The sequence below is a fragment of the Schistocerca gregaria genome, chromosome 2, assembly GCF_023897955.1.
Source record: "Schistocerca gregaria isolate iqSchGreg1 chromosome 2, iqSchGreg1.2, whole genome shotgun sequence".
NCBI lineage: Eukaryota > Metazoa > Arthropoda > Insecta > Orthoptera > Acrididae > Schistocerca > Schistocerca gregaria.
In genome coordinates, this window is record NC_064921.1 from 1,055,309,738 (window position 1) to 1,055,324,182 (window position 14,445).

Sequence of the window (14,445 nt, forward strand, 5' to 3'; positions counted from 1 at the left end):
GCGGTTCTAGGCGCTGCAGTCTGGAGCCGGGCGATCGCTACGGTCACAGGTTCAAATCCTGCCTCGGGCATGGATGTGTGTGATGTCCTTAGGTTAGTTAGGTTTAATTAGTTCCAAGTTGTAGGCGACTGATGATCTCAGAAGTTAAATCGTATAGTGCTCAGAGCCATTTGAACCATTTTTTTTTTTTTTTGTCTTTGTTTTGGCTGTAGCCTGCATTCCTTGTGGGGGTGAACAGCTGTTATAAGGTAAGGACTTCACTACTGGAAGTGTTTAATTTTTTTTTTTACTTGTATATTTTTACCTGCACGTTTGGATGAACAGACATTTTTCTATCATGTTATGAACTCCAATTCATGTCTTTGCTGAATTTCATAAGATTGTTTATGGCTTTCTGACCACCCTCCTGAACTCGGGTGTAGTAGATTTGTAACCTAATCAGTACTATCGGTATTCATGTTTAACATAAGAAACTCAAGTCATGGTCTGAGACACCATTAACTAACGGTTTTGTTTGTTTTGTAGTATAATTTTGTTTATGAGACCATTCTCTAAAGATATTATGAATGAGCAATTAGTTACCCTATTTGAGAACTCTACGGTACGAATTAATTTAATGACAATGTTACCGACTGCAATAAAAAGTTGTCGTACTAGAGAAATCTTTACGATAATCTGTATTAAAAGCGCTGGTAACCTCTATTTCGTTAGTTTTTACTGTTAAATACGCCAATGAGAGCTTAATGGCGATTTATAAATAAATTAAAATTATCGTGGGTGCTCGGTATATATGTACTTTCTACCATGAAGGACTATTATGAAATTCTACTTCTTTCGCTCTTGCTCCCATATGCTGCTCTAAGCAAAATTTGTGAATATGTGCATCCTTAAATATATGAAAATTTCTCGTGAATATGGCAGCTTCTCTTTTCACCAACCCTTCTCTATCCTGTAACAATTAATTTATTCAGAACATCGTGCAGCACCGACATCTAGAGGCAGAACAGATCTGGTTACTTATGGTTCCTCCTCAGTAGACAAACGCAATAGTATTTTCTTCTCCTGAGTGATGGAGTACTGATTTGATTATAAAAATAGTATTTACCAACTGTCATAGAAATAGTAACGTACACGCTTTTTATTTCTCTTCCTGAAGTTTCTTCTGGCGGGGAAGGCATCCTCACGCTGGAGATGAAGGACTTCTTCACACGCATGACCAACGACATTATTGCAACTACAGCATTTGGAGTCAAGGTGGACTCGCTTTCGGAGCCCAACAACTCTTTCTACACGATGGGTCGTGATCTCACCACATTCAGACCGACGGTCGCTTTTGGATATCTAATATCACCGAAACTAATGGAAGTGAGTAACTTGTACAGAGTACACAAATTCGCATTTATTCTCTTTAGCAAATAGAGAGGTTGTTTATGGCTTTCCTCGTGTTGTAGCTACTGCGCATACCATTCTTGGACCCAAAGGCCGTGGACTACTTCACGTCCATAATCTCAGAAACTATTCGAACGAGAGAGAAACACGGAATCATTCGCCACGATATGATCCATTTAATGATGCAGGCGCGACGAGGCGAACTAACATTGCAGGAAGAAGAGGTAAACGGAACCATGGAACTCAAAGGAAAGCGTAAGTAATTTACACATCTGAGAGTTGTTAATTATTACAGCATCATAGATTACAAATTTTTAACAATATATATCAGCACTGATTTTTTATTCAAGTCGGTCTTAATAGCAAAAATGTTAATGATCTCACTCGACTCTCAATCACACACAAATGAGGATTTCGCCATTTATTTCTACGACTGATACTGGGTCGAACGAATGCTGGCAAGATCACAATCATTCACCAGGGCACCAGAAATGGGAATTGGACTCACGTGTTCATGAAGACAACCGGGGAGCGGTAACTCTTCCAGAGACATCTACTCACTCTCTACGGTAAGCAGCTGTCGTCCACAGTGGCACCACCTTGTCCTCGGCGAGCGACCCCCTTAGCGTGCGGGAGAGTACCCGAAACCAAAACTCACAGAGAGCCTTTCGTGGTGTTAAAATTCTTCGAGCCGCTGCAAGGCTGACCCTAGCGAGACGCCAAAAAGGCGGTGGCTGCGGAACGAAACTACAGAGGTTGAACCAGCGTCCAGAATCGATATGGGTGCACGCATGGCTCAGTTCGTATGTGAAAGGTATTACTCGCGTCTGTGGGACGACAGAACCGTAATCAGTATTATGCGTTTATGCTATTACCATGCTCTGTATGAGACAAATTTGAAGAATCTTGGGAAATAGTAATAAGCAATTTAATTAGGTTTGACTAATCCTGTGATTCTGCGATTGCTATTCGGATTAAGTTAAATTAGTAAACCCTTTTAGATGTTTGCAATTCACTCACTATTTACTGTTGTAACATTACATCTGGAGTACAAGAAACAATTATAATTACGGACCAACAGGACGAGCGGTTCTCAGATACCAGGTATCGACGCACGCTCAAACACCCACAGGGCTGTTAGTACGTGGTGTGGCGGCAGTGCAGGCGCTGACTCTGGCGTCCAGTCTTTCGTACAGACTGCGAACAGTGTGTCCTGGAATACGTTACGCCACGCCAGCTCTGATCCTACCCATCACGTGCCCGACTGGTGACAGTTTGCTGCACTTCTTGCAGAGCACGTTCAGTTTCACTGGCAGTGTGTGGGCGAGCATTATCCTGTTGGAACAACACATCGTCTTCCTGTTGCAAGAATGGCAAAAGAGCAGGGCTAATGACATTCCGCAGTCAACGTTGTACGTGCAAACCACCACCGTCAGTTTCGTGTCGGCAGAATCTGCTTTCATCGCTGAAGACCGCGGTGCGCAGTTCCAAGTGATCCCCTGAGGCACCTGTACGTTCAAGAATGTCGGTTGTGTGGCGTGAGTGGAGGGCGGGGTAGAGGTGTGCACGCCCGTAGCTCCACCCCTAACAACTGGTTCTCCACAGTTCGTGTTGACGTCCCTGGGCTCACAAGACCTCTTATCTGTGCTGTGGTGGCTGTGCCATCTGCCACTGCTCTCCTTACAAGACGGCGGATTTTGCGGGCGTCTGTGCTCTGTGCACGCCCGGAATCTCGTATACGGGTGTGAAACTGTTCACGTCACCCTTGATACCAACATCGTCGAAAGTGACAGTTTTCCAAAAGGATCATCCCGCCACTCTAAAGCACACAATTGGACCCCTTGCAGACTCGCTCAGTTGCCTGGCCAGTTCATCTACTGTCCCCAGTGTGGCATCTGCCCTCATCGGATCAGAGTCGACGACGTCTTTCCGGGTTTCTGCCAGTTGCAGGGCGGGGTCGGTCGCCACCGTTTTTGTTATCGCTATTATCCTACCTCGAACGGATTCTTGCCGACGTCGTTTCACTCTGTGGTAGCAGATACGTGCTAGGCAGTGTAAAGCAGCGTCGATGAAACCACCACCTAACACTAACCGCACAGAGGCCGCGTAACTCTAGCTGAAAGTTAGTTCCTGATAGTTCACGATCACAAAATCGGGCGTTCGGAGTATTCGGTCTACTTACAGAAAAGCGTTTAACATTAAATTAACTCTGCTTTTTGTTCATATTAAAACACGTCAAATGGCTATCAAGTCCGTATTTAATGTGGGAAAACGTTATCATTCGAGGTTCACTGTCTGTATAACAAATATTCACTCGAAAAGCGGCCAGAATTTTAGTAAGTCCGACCCGACTAATTTTCACGTTCTACCAGTCACAGGCCCACAACATTCGGTCTTTTCAGTGGTCTTCTTCGTAAGAGGTGCTCGCCGAAGTATTCAGTACAGAGCACGAAACACGCCACTCGGAGATGTTACTACGACCAGGAAGTTCACACGCTCATATCTCTCAAACTATTTAACTTAGAAACACCACACTTTCGTTAAAATGTTCGTAACTTCAGTCGCTTCAGTCACGATATGTCCAAACCGAAATTAGCTCACTATTTCCTCATCTCACAGAGTATTTGTAAAGACCGATCTGACATCGTGTTATCCGTAGACCTGCTAGCAAGCGACCCATCTTGAGGTACTCTCCTATTTGCACACTCCTCTTTTCGCACGGGAATAGCTTAATTCTGATTGGCTGCTGATCTAGACGTTCCTTGTAGAAGTGAACTGTTCCTTCCAGATCATTCTCGAGGCAAATCTTGCCTTATCCAGTCACTAACTTGATCAGCAAAACTTTAAATTCTTGTATTTTATTTAATTAAAATAAACGAGTGTGAAATATTCTTCAATTTGAAAAATAAACTTATTCCGCCTCTACCTTCCATTCTGACTACTTTAATACAAAAGAAACCGTACACCGACATGGATCACCTGAATCGTGGTTGCAACATAATTTTCTCACAGTTCGTTTGTACAAGGTTTTACGAAAAGTGAGATATTAAATTTAAACGTATGTCACACATACACTCTCTCAATAATTCTCACTTACTCATACGGCAAAACATAATCAAATAATAATTTTGACTGATTTTTGTAGTACGTAATGGACAGTGACTAAATTCTAATTAATTGATTTTTATGCATTGATAACTTTGGAATGCCTTCAAATGATAATGAAAGTCCATCTGTTATTGTTCCTACCTTGATTTTAAAAAACAAGCGTAGGTTTGAGGACTTTTAGGTAATTTTCTTTATCTGCAGAACTATAATAAAGAAAAATCTGAAATTTTGACATCATTCCATTAATAACAAAAGGCTGTCCACCAAATTTGAACAAAATAACTAATATGGATTATTCAGATTTGTAGAGGGTTGAATCTTCGTATCGACTGAATGTTACGCTATGCAGTTCAGACGGCAGGCAGCGTCAGCAGTGCTGTGAGCAGAGCGAAAAAAAAAAGCTGCGTGCCTTACCATTCCTCGTTCTAGGTAATGATAAGTTTAGAACACGCGTAAGAGATCGTATTATGTCGTCTCCTACGTCACATGGTCGTAAACTCATCCCGACACTGAAAAAATACTTTAGGTAAGGAAGGGCACGTAAAGGGGCGAGTATTTTTTACTGTGTGAGCACCGGCTCAGAAGAGGGAGGGACAGAGCAGAAAATCGACCGTATCCATTTCAAAGAAGACATTCGGGAAATTGATGAAGCGATTTAAGGAAGCAATAGAAAAACCTAAATCTGGATCATGGGAGAAGATTTGAACTGTCATCACCTCAAGTCTAATGGCAGTGCCATAACGGAGCACTATGTTACTTGCGAATAGAGTGAGGTTTAACATGATCGTTTTGCTCTTTGTAAAATTATATCAATGACAGTTTCTGTTCTTGAATGAGAATCCTTACCAGGCTGATTCTGTACAACACCACAATGCTTTGAGACGGTCAGGAAGTTTTGGATGACAGTAGCGGGACACGTGTTGGCGAGCCACAGGTCGATTCTGTGGAGGTGAAAACACGTCTACAACTGGAAGACAAATAAGATTTTATTGACCATTTGAATATTAATTCTACTGACGCGTTCCATGTTGTTGTTTATGTTGTTCATTCGGCAAATTGGTTTGATTCATCTCCCCATAGTAGTCGGTCCTATTAAACGCTCTTCATCTTTACATAACAACTGTAACTTACATCCACATAGACATGCTTACTGTGAAGCGGTAAAGGAAGTCAGATGACGTCCAGAGTAACGACACTGTGACTATCAAAGTTTTCATTAAGTTCCGAAACTTATTGCCCTCCAGAAAAGTACTTGGGACCGGGAGTTGGATAAAACCCGAAGTGGAAAGCGCTGAGATATTTAGCGAGTCGTGGGACGTATATCCTGGAGGGGGGGGGGGGGGGGGGGGGAGTGTTCACTGCAGTTCACAAAAATATTGTCTCTATTGAGGTCGAAGTGTAGTGTGACAGTGAAGTTATATGGATAAGTATAACAGGTGTAACTGATCCAATGTTCATTGTTGGCTGTTTCTACCGGCCACCCGGTTCCGCTGTGACAGCTCGGGAGTCATTAAAAGAAAGTCTACGGCCAGTACCTCGTAAATACCCAGATCAAGAAATACTAGTTGGAGGCGAATTTAACCTACCAAGTATAGAGCAGGATGCCTACGGATCCATTGCGGGGGGTGCAGACAAACAGTCACGCAAAATACGTGGACCTGTTTTCTGAAAACTATCTCTAGCAGCTAACATGGAGCTCACACGCAATGGATGTATCTTGTAATCTTAGACCTTTTAGCTGCAAATAGGTCGGGCTTTGTTGGAAACGTCAGTACAGAAACGCAATTAGCGATCATGATGTTGTCATGGCAGCTGTGCTTTCGGAAGTTTATAAATCACTTAAGAAGGTTACGGGAGTGTTTCTGTTTGATAGAGCAGATAAGCAGTTGTTAACGTATCACCTATACAGTGAATTGACATAATTGAGTTTCAGTAAGATGGACGAAGAGAAATTATGGGCAAAGTTTAAGCAGTTCGTTTTGCTACCTTCAACTGCCACGCCATATGTGTCCGAAAATACATTGTGTCTTTCTATAGGGTATATATCAATGTATCATACATGTACGGTACAAATCAGCGCACGACGTTCTACGATGAGGCTATCATTAGACCAGGTGCTGTTTGCTGCAAAGCAGAGCATACACGAACTCGACGCGGCAGCGACTGGTGCACACGTTAAAATGGGCCACCCTGCAACTGATTGGTATCACGGACAGAATGGCCTTTGCATCTGAGGTGGTCTCTGCATACACGACTTCTTTCAGCGGCCCCACAGGTATAGATGTAAAGGGCCGATGTCCGTCGATTGGATGCGTCACGTGACTGGACCACCTAGGACGATCCATCGGCCGAGTCAAATGCTACACTCTAGAAACGTATGTGGTTGTGAAGACAAGGAAGCGGGAGGTGCGACTGAGAGAAAAATTTCTCCTTGTGCTTCACTTCCTCATTGGACTTCAATTCAAACGATTCAGGAAAAACAAGTGCAGCAGGGGAAGGAAATAACAACCGACTTTGTACCAGTGAATGTCGGGAGTCACAGTAATCAGAAACTTGATGTAGTAGCCAAGGAAGTTTGATGCGGACACCCTGTGCGGAGCGTGCCGAACACTTGCAAGACTTTGCCTCGCTGCTGAAACAGTCGCCTGGTGACGGATTGGGGGAGGGAGCGATGAATGGCTGAAAGTTACGGACAAGAAGCTACAACCAGTGAAACCAGAAGTCTAGCCGTGGTGGTCCTCCATTTGGCCACACAGAGGGTACGCCATGACACACACCATGGATATCTACTGGGGCGAGAGGTACTTCCTATGAAAGCGCCACATAACACCAATTTTGATATTGAATTGATCACTGGGTCTGATATAAGAGATAATGTCGTAAAATATCTTCTGCGTATAACGAAGTAATACAGACGTACACTATTCGAACAAAAATGTTCAAACACCTATTAGTGGACATTAATATGTGGTGTGTTCACTCTTCGCCTTTCTAAAGGGTTCAACTCTCTGCAAATAACTTCGGGAATGCAGCCGGGTGAAGTCTTTGGCAACAGCCGTTGTTTCGACAGGAGCACACCCTGCCATTTTCAAGGCGAAACTGCATCAAGTAAGCGCTGTGTAGCGAATTTAAAACCACAGTTTTCAGAGAAACTCCGTAAAGATGACACACACGCACGCACACACACACACACACAAATTAACCAAATATGACAGTCGTTAGAGGTAATCGAAGGAGTAAACAGTGCTGTAAATTGAGTTCATATGCTTCCGCATTTAGCTTTACCTTAAGTGTAAAAACGGGACGCATCTCAACACGATCAACATCCCCATTCCGTAAGACAACATCCTCCATACTCCACCGTTACCACTGTACATGACGGCAGGAAAATTTGGAAATATTTTGTAAGAACCTATGGGACCAAACTGCTCAGATCATCGGTCCCACTAACTAATCTAACTTAACCTAACTTACGCTGAGGACAATACACACACCCATGCCCGAGGTAGGAGTCGAACCTCCGACAGGCGGAGCCACGCAGACCGTGGCAAGGCGCCCCCCCCCCCCCCCCCCCCCCCAAGACCGCGCAGCTACCCGAGCGGCATGACGGCAGGACTCGTTCTCCAGGCATTCGGATTGCCACATGGCACAGCGTGCTTCATCACTCCAAATCACCAGTCTCCACTGATCCGCTGTCCAGCAGCTTCGTATTTTGCAATACCTCAAGGGTCGCTTAGCACAGACTGCAGAAATTTATGGCTTATGAGGAAGTGTTCGATCATTATTACACCTCACTCTGTTTAACTTTGGTCACAGTCATCGTGCTGGTAGCACTTTAGAACTCACGAGTAACTCTTTCCGCTGATTTCATTCTATTCTTTTTTTTTTTTTTTTTTTTTTTTTACAACCACTTTTCCTCAACGCCCGACGACGGTCCCCGTCTGTCAGCGCAGGAGGCCTACTTGTTGTTCCCTCGTGTTCCCACCTCACAATCACATCACTTACAGTCGACTTCGGAAATTTTTGAAAGATTTAAAACTCCGTGGTGAATCCAATGACTGACCCACTTTCGAAGCCACTCAGCTCTTCCGACTGACCAATTCTGCTGTCACCGCCTCTCCACTGACAACACAATACTCCCCGCCTCTTGTTACACGACCGGATCCAAATCTGGTGACGTCTAGTGGTCAATTCCGCCTCACATAGGGATCTCCAGATACTTTTTATCAAATAGTGTACAACAGTTGCTCATGAGTAATATTTGCCTAAAATTTCAATTTTTTAGTCTGCGGATGGTACATGCATGGAAGCTGTAACAAAACTGTTGAGATGAGGAGATCGTTTCTTTATTCGCACATTTTTTTATTTCTGTCTGTAACAGCACCCCTTACCGATGAAGACGTGACGGCGCAGGCGGTTATATTCTTCTTCGGCGGCTTCGATACCGTTTCGTCTCTGATGGTGTTCAGCAGCTACCTGTTGGCCACGCATCCGGACGTGCAGCGGCGCCTGCAAAGAGAAGTGGATGACGTCATGCAGAAGAGCGGCGGGAAGCCCAGCTACGATGAGGTCCTGGGATGCCAGTACCTCGACATGGTGCTCTCCGGTAAGCCACTGCTCGCAGAAGCCTCGTGTCGTGGGCTGCAGCTTGTGCCGTAAATATTTGCCTTACACCGAAGAGCCACAGAAACTGGTACAACTGCCTCATATCGTGAAGAATCGCCGCGAGCACGCTGAAGTGCCGCAACACGACGAGGAATGGACGCGACAAATGTCTGAAGTAGTACTGGAGGAAACTGACACCATGAATCCTGCAGACCTGTCGAGAAATCCGTAAGAGTACGAGGGGGGTGGAAATCTCTTCTGAACAGCACGTTGCAAGGCAGCCCAGATAAGCTCATTAATGTTCATCTCTGGGAAGATGTTTTGTGGCCAGCGCAAGTGTTTAAAATCAGTCAGTGTTCCTGGAGCCACTCTGCAGCAATTCTGGACCTGTGGGTTGTCCCGCTGGAATTGCCCAAGTCCCTCTTAATGCCCAATGGACACAAATGGATGCAAGCGATCAGACAGGATGCCACTTGTGGAAGTCGTATCTAGACGCACCAGGGGTCCAATATCACTCCAACTGCACACGACCCATCATTACAGAGCTTCCAACAACTTGAACGGTCTCTTGCTGACATGCTGGGTCCATGCATTCATGAGGTTGTCTCCATACCCGTACACCTCCATCCGCTCCATTCAATTTGAAATGAGTCTCTCCCGACGAGGCAACATGTCTCCAGTCATCAAAAGTCCACTGTCGGTGTTGCCCAGCCCAGGTGAGGCGTACAGCTTTGTGTCGTGCAGTCATCAAGGGCACACGAGTGGGCCTTCGGCTCTGAAAGCCCACATTGAATTGTTGGCACGCTGACACGTGTTGATGGCCCAGCATTGAAATCTGCAGCAATTTGCGGAAGTTTTGCACTTCTGTCACATTGAACGATTCTCTTCAGTAGTCGTTGGTTCCGTTCTTGCACTATCTTTTCCGGCCGCAGTGATGGAGATTTCATGTTTTACCGGATTCCTGATATTCACGGTACACTCGTGTGAAATGGTCGTACGGGAAAATCCCCACTTCATCCTTACCTCGTAGAAACTGCGTCCCTTCGCTCGTGCGCTCACTATAACACCACGTCAAATCCTGATAACGTGCCATTTTAGCAGCAGTAACCGATCTAACAGCTGCACCAAACACTTGTTGTCTGCCGGCCGGTGGCACCGAACGGTTTTAGGCGCTTCAGTCTGCAACCGCGTGACCTCTAAGGTCGCAGGTTCGAATCCTGCCTCAAGCATGGATGTGGGTGATGTCCTTAGGTTAGTTAGGTTTAAGTAGTTCTAAGTCTTAGGTGACTGATGACCTCAGATGTTAAGTCCCATAATGCTCAGAACGATTTCAAAGTTTTTGTCTTATATAGGCGTTGTCGCCCGCAGCGCCGTATTCTGCCTGTTTACGTATCTCCATATTTGAATATGCGTGCCTATACCAGTTTCTTTGGCGCTTCACTCTAGATGCGTTTGTTACTCGCTGTTTTTGCATGCCTATACGAGTTTCTTTGGCGCTTCAGTGTAGATGCGTTTGTTCAAAACTGGTCAAATTTGTGAGAAATCTTATGGGACTTAACCGCTAAGGTCGTCAGTCCCTAAGCTTACACACTATTTAACCTAAATCATCCGAAGGACAAACACACACACCCATGCCCGAGCGAGGACTCGAACCTCCGCCGGGATCAGCCGCACAGTCCACGACTGCAACGCCTAAGACCGCTCGGCGAATCCTGCGCTGCAGATGTGTTTGTTGCTCGCTGATTTTACACTCTGTTAAGTTACACAATTCTATTCAAACTCTTATCATTTCATATTCTCTGCGCTGCAGATGTGTTTGCTGCTCGCTGATTTTACACTCTGTTAAGTTACACAATTCTATTCAAACTCTTATCATTTCATATTCTCTGTGCCTTCAACATGTTTCGTGAACCTCTTTCAACATCTGTTCTTGGCTCCAGCAAGTCGGGTGTGGTTGTGTGTGAGTCCCTCCCGGGCTGCTTTACGCATCGGAAGCTCTTGGCTTAGGTCATTACTGATATTTGTACATCTCTTGTGAGTGTCTTTGACGATTTGTCTCTCCTAAATATCATAGGGTCTTCGTCTTTCTAACCCTTAGATGCCTTTAGACCCAGCAACGTTTCGTTTTCAAAAAAACATCTTTCATACCTAGCCACGTTTCATTTTCACAAAAAAAGTATTAAAATATGTATACTGTAGTTTATGTCCTGTTCAGTCATTGGAAAGACAATAGAGTTTCTTCAGAAAAAGCATTATTTGTTGTAGCACAATTAATTTACATTTTGAATTTAGTAATCCTACACGTCTAACGCGTGACAGGGTCTTTTAGACCCCTCAGCAAACTAAGTGTCTTCCTAGGTTTATCTACCTTTTACCTGAATAGTGCGTTAAAGTAGCTAGATTTCTGATAACAATTCTCAGTTAGGCACAGTAATACTCTTTGCTGAGAGCTCAAAGGTATTACAAAAGCTACAACCAACTACTCTTTTGAAGGTAGGTGTATTTCTCATTGTCAATGCCGAAATACTTTCAGATCAGCGTTAGGTTTTTTTTTTATAAACAGCATAGTAACTTTTATTCTTCATTTATAACATGGATACCACACTACCCGCACATCTGAAGTCAGCAAAGTGATCGAAATTTTGAATGAACCGTTACTGAGTGGCTTGAAGATGACGCTGTCATAGATGAAAGTGATAGCAGAGATTAGGACACTAACGGTCTCCATGTCTTTTAGCGTACCAAGCGAAGCAAACAGTGGTGAATCAGATGATACAGAGTACAGAATTACTGATTTTCTCATCAGTCATGATGGAATTCAGCAGAGTAAAACACTGCCGCCAATGAAATCAACAGTGTCCTCAAAACTACACCTGCTCCAATGAAAGGTACCGTAACAAAATAAACAGGAAATTCTACTCGGAATGAAGGCTTCAGCGTCCAGAGAAGTTATATGATTATTATTTTGGCTTGAAAGACAATCTGACAAGAGTACTTCGTGCGGCCAAAAAGAACAATATTATGATATTGCGAAAGTTCACTGCATCACAGCACCTCTGAGGATGAAGGAAGTAAAAACATTTAATTGAGAGAGAGTTTTATTCCGTGATGAATCTAAATCAGGAGTTGGGCGACCAGAAGGCATGTATACCTGAAACTAACAGTTGAAACGAAGGTATTTTGCCTTATGGACAAATTTATTTTCTATAGAAGCAATCAATATCTTGTGGTTATTTTCACAACATCGCAACCGATATGGAAGGCCAATCTGATAAAATGAAAATTGCCTCATGCAGAGAGGAGAACCAAATACTCACACATTCAGAACAAGGTTACTCGCTTACAGACGGAGACTGCGGAAACTGGAAATCATCAAGAAGAAGATGCCTCCGGTGCACACATCGATTAGACAGAAATGTGGTCCATTTCCTACAAATGGACAAAAACTATTTGCAATGAACTCAGTGAAATTATTTGTGAGGTGCTTTACTGTTTATGAGCAAGTCTTCTGTTGTGCATCAATAAAACTGATAGTTATTCAATTAAGGGAAATTATAATGTAATTTATATTACTGTATTTCATATTATACTAAAACAAAGGTCACAATATCGTAATAAATACTCACTTATTAATTCTCTATCACTAACCCCTTCTAATTTTGATAATATCTGTTTTAATAACAGCATTTAGAGTTGTTTCAAAACAAGGGTGTTACAGAATCATGCCACTCGTGCATCCAAGGCTTAATGGCGCACCTCTTCCAAAACACTGTATCGAATTTGTACTTAAAAATTGTCTTTTGGTACGATTATACGAGTGCAGTCTTTTGATGGTCTTCAATCCTGAGATTGGTTTGATGCAGCTCTCCATGCTACTCTATCCTGTGCAAGCTTCTGCAGCTCCCAGTACCTACCGCATCCTACATCCTTAATAGCGATGTCCAAATATCTGTATATGTAAATTTGTGTACATATATGTCTACTTTGTAATATGTAATATGTTAGCTTTGTAGTATTTCGTTATTAATTACCACTGACAGTACAAAAAAATCGTAGTAACAACAATTTATCATTATCCTACTGCCTTTTAATAATACGTTCATGCTTAAGGTGCAAATATTTTTCTGTTATTGACATGTTACATTTTACACATCCCACAAATCAGCTTTGCTTACATCCTTGGTCGATATTTTATGGTTGGTTGGCTGGTTGATATGGAGGAGTCACCTTGTATGGTTCCCTTGTTTGGTGAATGAATCTTTCTGGTGGCTTCCATGTGAAGTTTCTTTATGATCTGTAGACTGGATAAGGCCGGATGTCCGTTCACTTTACTGGTTTTTTCTGTAATTTTTATGTTGTGTAGTACTATATTATCTATACTGTCCCCAATACACAGTGAATAATCATACAATATTTTTTTTTTTCTTATGGTTGTCCACATAGCATCGATGCCAAAACAATCTCCTCTAGATGTACGAGCAAGAATTATAATTGACCAATCACTTCCTCCGCAGACTTTAGGAGTGAAGTAGCCAACGTCAGATTTACATTCCATAAATACAAAAAGAAGTACAATAATGTGCTGATAACAGGCCACGAGAACATCGAAAGCCGCACGAGGCTATGCATACCCTCTGACGACAGGCGAACGTTCAAACGGGTGGTGGAGGCCCACAGATGTGTGAGTGAGATACTGGCTTTTGAAACGGGACCCTGGTAGCTCTGACATCATCTCTCATCAGCGAACGGTACTGAAACGAACCGCACACCAGTTCGTTCGTCAGCAGTATCCCACTGCAGACACGTACGGGAAGCAAGTCAATTCACAACACCCTCACTACCGAATCGTGTCATAATGGTTTGAGAGACTAACAAAAGTAATGATTGTTACTTTTTGCCTTTTAGTTCACCTTATAACGTACCTTTTAGAATTAAGGTGTATGTAAGGTTTTACTGTGACACATGTATCTAATGTCACCTGGTTAGTGGAGACAAGATGTCGAATCCGAAGATCAGTGTTTACTGACAGAACGCATATAGTCACAACTTGATCGCTATCGTTCGGGTTACTGCGTACAACAATGACCTAAATGTAAAAAAAATTGTAATAAATAAAAGTTTCACTGTAATTAGCCGAATTTTGAATGCCAGAATTTGGTTTGATTGAATTTAGACTGCAGAATGAGATGGTCGCCAGCTCCAAAACGAGCAAAAACTTATCTTTCGTAAGAGATTGTAATGACTCTAAAAACATGTAGGAAAGTAGCAACTTGACAAAATGCACATGCGCTAGCTTACTTGTAAAAGACACACGTGCCATGAACACAAGAGACAATTTGGAAT

At 43.2% G+C, this 14,445-nt stretch overlaps 1 pseudogene; it reads left to right on the plus strand.

The window, feature by feature from the left end:
• Nucleotides 1-14,445, plus strand: part of LOC126336107 (cytochrome P450 9e2-like) — a 107,520-nt pseudogene that overhangs the window by 72,702 nt on the left and 20,373 nt on the right.